This window comes from Castanea sativa, chromosome 5 (genome assembly GCF_040712315.1).
Source record: "Castanea sativa cultivar Marrone di Chiusa Pesio chromosome 5, ASM4071231v1".
Taxonomy (NCBI): Eukaryota; Viridiplantae; Streptophyta; class Magnoliopsida; order Fagales; family Fagaceae; genus Castanea; species Castanea sativa.
Genome location: NC_134017.1, coordinates 7,213,447 through 7,221,564, shown reverse-complemented (window position 1 = coordinate 7,221,564; position 8,118 = coordinate 7,213,447).

The window sequence follows — 8,118 nt, the reverse complement described above, 5'->3', positions numbered from 1 at the left end:
AAAGTATATTTACGTTTTTGGTGGGCTAATAATAAAAAAGTAGATAAAGGCTAGGTTGCACCGACATGCCATTTTTGGCGTTGTGTCAGACACCGGAACCGATACGACTCGTCGGACTCCGATATCCAAGCAGTGTCTCTTTTTTTTTTTTTTTGCATCTCTGACATGGCTCCGATGCGGCTCTGACACGTCTGACACGCCAGCAATGAAAAAGAAGAAGAAGAAGAAAATCATAGATTTTGAAACCCACATCTCAAATTCTCAACCCACCCTCCCTCTAACCTATGCCCGTTGCCGCTGGCCTCTGTCCCTCGCCGGAGCTAGATCGGGCCAATTGGCGAGCTCCATAGACGTTGACGCCACCCTTGTCCCTTCCGATCTCTCTCTCTCTCTCTGTCTCTCTCGGTGTGGACAACAGGTTTGACCACTTCTCTTCTCTCTCTCTGTTTTTTTTTTCTTTCTTTCAAATATTTGGGTGAATCTGAATGGGTCACTATTTACTAACGCGTTTTGTGTTATAACTTATAACGCGTTTTGTGTGTGTGTGTGTGTGTTTTTTTTTTAATCCCATGTATAAGTCACTATGTTATACTTATTATTATGATTTTTTAAAATTTTTTTTTTGTTTCTTCACTTAGCCTTTTATTTTTCCTTATAAATTATAATGTTTATAATGAATTTAGTGATTTATTTTTGTGTAGTCCTTACATAATTTAAATTCTAGACATAAACATATTTTTTGTCTAAAAATATTTAAAAATATGCATAAATATAAAATTGAATTAATTATTTAATTGTCGTGTCCACGCCGTGTCGTATCCTTATTTTTCAAAAATTTCTGAATTCCCGTGTCCATGTCCGTGTCCGTGTCTATGCATCATAGGATAAGGGTAATCACATGTCACATACCGATCTCTAGCATGCCAATATAGGCTCCAGTAGCAAAGCTTCTTGAATGGCAAATTGTCCACTTTGAAAATTGTAATGGATCAAATGCTGGCTTTGCAAACTAACCCACAATTCAACCAACCTGTAAACACAACTATAATACAAAACTCACAACCCAAATCCAATACCCAAAACTTTGAATTTTTAGGACCGTGAGAAGTGCTTTCGTAGTGAAGAGAGACAAATCTAAATTAGACAAAAGAAAGAGCGGGGAGGAAGTGTTTTATCGACTATGAATTATATTAACAAACAAACACAATCTAATTTACAAATTTTTTGGGTGCATATCACACTCTTTAAATCCAAATTGACTTTAGAAATCAATAATACTCAAACTAAAAGTCAATTGACAACAGTTAATAAATTAAAATTGAAACTAAAACTAAATTGAATAAAAGTTAAAACGATTTACAAATATCTAATGTGTTGAACCTGTTGTGTTGTTCTGGCCTTGCAATTGCCATTATTTTTTTTCCAAACAGAAGGCAATGCGCCGAATAATTGAATTATCAAAAGCCACTCTACCTCATTAATCTCTGCTAATTATTCAAAATAAAAGCACCCCCAAACGTGACCCTAAATCAAAATCAAGCCAATTGAAATGCCAAAAGCCTAAATCATATTTAATTGGAAGTAAAAACAAAAAAACAAAAAAAAAAAATTGGAAACGTTACTGGTAAAGCTTTTGGAGAAAGACCAGTCTGATCATGGTAAACATGTTCGTGATGTCAAACTGTAAGGCAGTGACTTTGAAAAGATGGTAGCAGGATGCTATACAATGGGAGGAAGCAGGCCTAATGGTGAACTACAGTCCGATAAGCAAAGAGGAAAGCTTTTGTGAGAAGTCAGCCTGATTTTAAGGGACCTAAGAGAACATGGATGCACCGGTTCAAAAAAAATGAGCTAGATATTGCTATGATTAGCAGACTTGATCACTTTCATACTATGATGCACGAACACAAACACGGACACGGGGATTCGGCAATTTTTGAAAAATAAGGATATGACACGGCGTGGACACTACAATTAAATAATTAATTAAATTTTATATTTATGCCTATTTTTTAATATTTTTAGACAAAAAAAATATGTTTATGTCTAGAATTTAAATTATGTAAGGACTACACACAAAAAAAATCACTAAATTCATAATAAACATTATAATTTATAAGGAAAAATAAAAGGCTGAGTGAAGAAACAAAAAAAATTAAAAAAAATTCATAATAATAAGTATAACACAGTGACTTATACGTGGGATTAAAAAAAAACACACACACACACACACTCACACAAAACATGTTATAAGTTATAACACAAAACGCGTTAGTAAATAGTAACCCATTCAAATTCACCCAAACATCTGAAAGAAAGAAAGAAAAAAAAACAAAGAGAGAGAGAAGAGAAGTGGTCGGACCTGTTGTCCATGCCGAGGGAGAGAGAGAGAGAGATCGGAAGGGATAAGGGTGGCGTCGGCGTCTATGGAGCTCGCCGATCGGCCCGATCTAGCTCCAACGAGGGATAGAGGCCAGCGGCAGTGAGTAGAGGTTAGAGGGAGGGTGGGTTGAGAACTTGAGATGTGGGTTTCAAAATCTGTGATTTTCTTCTTTTCCTTTTTTTTCATTGCTGGCGTATCAGATGTGTCAGAGCCGTGTCGGAGATGCAAAAAAAGAAAAAAAGAAAAAGAAAAAGACACTGCTCCAACACTGGAGTTCGGCGAGTCATATCGGTTCCAGTGATCGACACGTGTCGGACACCGACACGATGCCAAAAATGGCGTGTCGGTGCAACCTAGCTTTCATAAGCCATTATGAACAAAATATTGGGCGAGTCAACATGATTACAAAACTTGTGTAAAAAACCATACTGACCAATCAAAAATTTCATTAGACTTCTAATACTTGGTTGAGCAAGAAAATAAACACATAAGGAGGAAAACCAAGGTTTAAACCCTCCTATCATTGGCCTTGTCAACCAAAATTCCCAAAAAAGAAACAGTACTCAAGGCAGTTTCATACCCTTAAACACTTCTACCTTCTGCATAACATTAAATTTTTTTTTTCTTTTTTGCTACTAAGCATGGTGCTCAAAAACTTTCAAAAACTACAACATGGCCATCCAACTGAACTGCAAGCAGTAGGAAAGGGCAATCACAAATTTAAAAATAGTTGATTTCTAAGGACCATGCTATCAACAACTTATCAAGGAAAACTCATAACAAAATGAATTGCATGGTTAACATTGGGAATAAGGGCCAAATCTAACACTAACCCTGGTCCCATAGGCCATAAATTCAATCATGCAGGCCATACTCTGTAATTATTGAATCAGCACATATAGCTGATTACATACATACTTTTAGATCAATCCTTACGTGCCATAATTATACAATAATAAATAACCATATATCTTAGGCTACAAACTTAAGTGGACCTCGAGGCAACTTGTACAAAACTTGAACTTAAGGCCATTCTTAGGACCTAGCAGTTGCCATGCAAAAATGCCTATGTTGGATTATGTTGGATAAGTTTGATTGGATCAATTTCAAACTTAGCTTTTGTTCCAATTAAACACTAACAATCTATTATTAACCCAATAAGTAAGCAATTCATGCACATGCTAATTTGATTTCAAAAAAAGCTCTAGAGAATTACTACAATAAGTAAACCATTTAGCAAAATATTTTCATATAATATGATCTTCTCGAGGCATTTTATCAAACACACATCAAGCATTATTGTTGCAACCACTGCTGCATATAATCTTATCAAAGAACTACCCACAAATACATTCAAATCAAAAGCCAGCAACTAAATCCTTTGATAGACTAAGTTCTCCAAACTCTTTGACAATACCCAACTCCAAAATTTTTCTAGAAACAACATTAGCTTAGCTCTTCCCATATTCTAATCAAAAGTGAATTAGCCAAGTAAAAACTATAAGGTAGCTTATCAAAATCATAACTCAGCCCACTTCATGATTATTAAAAAATTTAAGAAAAAAAAAAACCCAATCTTGGAGCGCCTGACCTGACCTTGTTACTAGAGCATAGTCGGGAATGGAGGAGTATACTCGTTGCCGTAGAGGACAAAGTCGCAATATTAGGAGAGGAAGGAAGTGAGAATTGGCGAGAGACATTTGTGGGTCTGATAGTAATATATCAAAAAGCACTCAAATGGTTTGGTTTGGCTTATGAGGGATAGAGAGGTTATCGGGTTTTGTTTGTAAATTAGAGAAAAGAAAGAAAGGGGAGAAGTAGATTCGGTGAGGGTAGCAAATTGATGACTGAAGGCAGTAACAGGGGAGGGTTGGTGGAAACGATGGAGATTGGATAAATATTGGGGGTTGAAGGTTGAGTACAGGAGTAAAATTTGTTATTGGAAGAGAGTCAAATAAAAGTGGCTTTTTATCACAAATATATATAAATGAATGTTGCGACGCCAATAGAGAGAGTGAGAGCAAGCTTGCCTCAAAGAATAGTAATAAAACCACCCTTTGGTAAACAAAAAGACCGGCAAAGGTAGAAGTTTTGGAGATAGCGACTGGATGGAGAGAGAAGAGAGCAATTGAGCAATAGGGTTTTTCAGTCGAGAGAACCTTTGGTTAGGAGCTGGCATAAAGAGCCTTCTTTATGCCACCAATAAATAAATACCACATCATATTTCTATTGAAAACTCAATACACTCTAGCACACATAATTATAACTCAATTAAACTCAAAATCCTCAAACACAATCAGGCCTGAAGAACTAAATAGCTCCAACGTCTAAACCCATTTCATCTCCTCCTCTCCTCTCCTTGTTAGGAACTAGAGGATCCTAATGGGGATGAGTATGAATTGTAGGGGGATTGATGGGAATTGTAGGGAAATTGACTTAATTCGAGGTAGTTACCTTCCATAGAGAAATAGAGATTAAAAGAAAGAGAGAGATGCAATAATGCACTAAGAAGTTGGTTTGTTCTTCAATTGATATCTCATATTGGATTACAATCATGTATTTATAGGAGATTGTCTCTAATCTCATTGGCCCACATGACCTCATTCTATTGGTTCTATTAACCCTCATGTGCATTAATAATTCCAACATGTGCTAAATGTGATTAACATTGGTTCTATTATTCCCCATGTGTATTAATAATTCGAACATGTGCTACATGTGATTAACATGTTTGTAATTGTAACTAACTAACTAAATCTCCATACACTCCTCACAATCTTATATTTGCTTTGTGGGCTATATACCAAGCAACATAAAGCAAATAAAACACCCACACAGAAAACTGAAAAGCCACAAAATAGGAAAGAAAGACTCAAATTTTTCCCCTTCTATTCTAGATAACACACTCATATAATACATTCATGTCAAAACAAGAACAAGTAGTCAATATATGACCAAGAATCGCCCAAAATCAAGAATCATATTGCCAAACCAGCATCGTTTAGAAATCACAAAAAGAGCAATCAAAAATTGATAACAAATATACACCTACATTAGAAATCAACGTTTAGAAGAGAAAAATCAATAACTAATCAACACCCAGATGAGAAAAAGGCAAACCCATAATGTTAACAACAAGTATAGAGCCAAAAGAATCAAAATAACGAAGACCCATTAAGTAAGAAACCTTGAACGACGAGGTGGAGCTCCGGTGCGGCGACGCCAGCTCCTAACCGACATGTGTGGCAGCTTCAACGGTGGGGTGGAGGTCTGATGGTATAAGGAGAGGAGGTGGAATGGGTTTAGGCATTGGAGCTGTTTAGTTCTTCAAGTCTGATACGTGTTTGAGGTTGGGTTATAATTGTGTGTGTTCGAGTGCATTGGGTTTTCAATAGAAATATGATGTGGCGTTTATTCATTGGTGGCGTAAAGAAGGCTCTTTACGCCAGCTCCTTACTGAAGGTTTTCACTTTTCAATTTGGGGGTTTTATGCGTATTGGCGTTGTAGTCAGGTTTTTTCCAGAGTGTTTGAGGATTTTAGTTTTTTTTTTGTTTTAAGCTACAGTAAAATTTTTGGGTCAGACATAATAAGTTTTTTTAAATAATACTGATTTGTAAAAATGTGGAAGTTAAAATTAAAAAAGAAGAAGTCAAAACTAGGTCAAAGCCTTAAGTTATATAATAATAATAATAATAATAATAATAATAATAATAATAATAATAATAATCTATATATATATATATATATATATAAAATCGAAACCTCTGAAACTCTCACAATTTTTCACGTCAGCATAATATTTAAATAAAATTATTTTTTTTAGTTCAAACTTAACTAGGAGTGAAACTCTATTTTTCTAATAAGCCTAACTTAAACTCAAACTCAACATTATCATTTTTTTAAATAAAATTATTTTTGTTTAATAAAAACTTAAAAATGAGTGAAACTCTATCTTGAATGTTGATAATCTATATAAAAACAAAAATCATGATAGGACTCAACAAAAAAGAAAAAAGAAAAAAGACTAACTTTGAAAAAAAAAAGACTCACGTTGATAATCGACGGTTGGGTTTTTGGGTTAAAATTTCTACTAATTATTTATTTTTTTTATACATGGCAGATAAAATATCTCTATTTTTTTGGAGAAAAATCAAAGATGCAACCTATGTCTTCCAGCCCAAGGAACAATAAATTTTTATTGGGTATGTTAGACTCACGTTGATAATCGTGGGTTTGGTTTTTGGGTTGAAATTTCTACTAATTATTTTTTTTAATTATACATGACAGATGAAGCATCTCTATTTTTTGGAGAAAAATTAAGGGATAATTACACTTTACTCACCTGTGGTTTGCCTTTAATTTGATGTGCCTACCTGTGGTTTAAATTTTGACACTTTACCCACCTGTGATTCCCACCGTTACTGTGCCATAACCTACCTCTCCCTTAGCCGTTACTCTAACACAGAATATGTAAAAACTACCCATTTATAAGCCTTAACCCTTGCTCCAAATTACCTCCAGGAATAAGATAATGAAATCTACTTGTACTAACTGCCCCCACATCAGAACAAATATCTTGTATTTCAAAATAACTAAGTTTATCTGAGTCAACATTATCAATAAAAGAAATACTACCTCCTAAATATACCAAATCTGGGTTCCACACAAACTGGCCACCATGATGAATCTCAAAATTGAATGTCAAGTCAACCATTTGCATATAAAATACAATAGAATAAAGTATGAGATGGGCTTGCATGTGGAAAAGTATCATGTGGTCCTGTGGTCCACACAAAGCACAACACAAAAACAGACAACATTATTAAAAGTTTTTGTTTTGTTTTTGGGAGACAAACCCATGGAAAGGGAAAGCAAAAAAACAATAATCAATACTATGGTCCAGCAGCTCCACATTGAAGAATAGAAGCAAAAACCCAATTTCATGAGAAAACATAGCTTAGAATTGAACCTATCTGCATTGCCCCTTTTTATTTTCTCTTTTTATTTATTTATTTTTTTTATGACAAGCATATTCCTTTGCTGGTGACCCAAAATGGATGTTATTGGCATAGAACATATTTTTATGACAAGCATATTCCTTTTTTTTCACATTTGGTTTGAAAATCAGAGTATATATGTTGGCATAGAACATATTCATAGTATGTAAAACATAGTAATCCTCAGGTTTAATAGAACAAAAAGCTTGTACTTTAGGAAGCAAAAACCAGTTGTTTAACAAGTTCCATGGTAGATCACAACTTGTACTTTAGGAAGCAAAAACCAGTTTGATGAAATTGAAACATAGTTGTTCAACAAGCACTACTAGTTCGATCACAGCACTACCAGTTAGATCGCAAGCAGTACTAGTTCCATGGTTAAGCAAAAACCCAATTTGGAAGAAAGAATTTTAAAACCCAATTTAAAAGCCTAGGTTTCAAAAATTAAAAAGTAATAATCCTGATCTACCTACAACAACTGAATAGAGGAGCAACTGTGTCTCCTTCTTCCTCGTCTCGGTTTGCATGCACGATCAAAACTTAGTTATCTCAAGCGAAGCGAAGTGCATTGCATTGTCTTAGGTGATTCTAATCTACCTGCCACAGTTGAACAGAGGAGCAACTGTATCTTCTTCTTCCTCGGCTCGGTTTGCATACACGATCAAAACCCAGTTATCTCAAGCGAAGCCCATTGTAGGATCTTAGTTTGGTGAGCAAGCCGGATGGGAGTGAGTGAG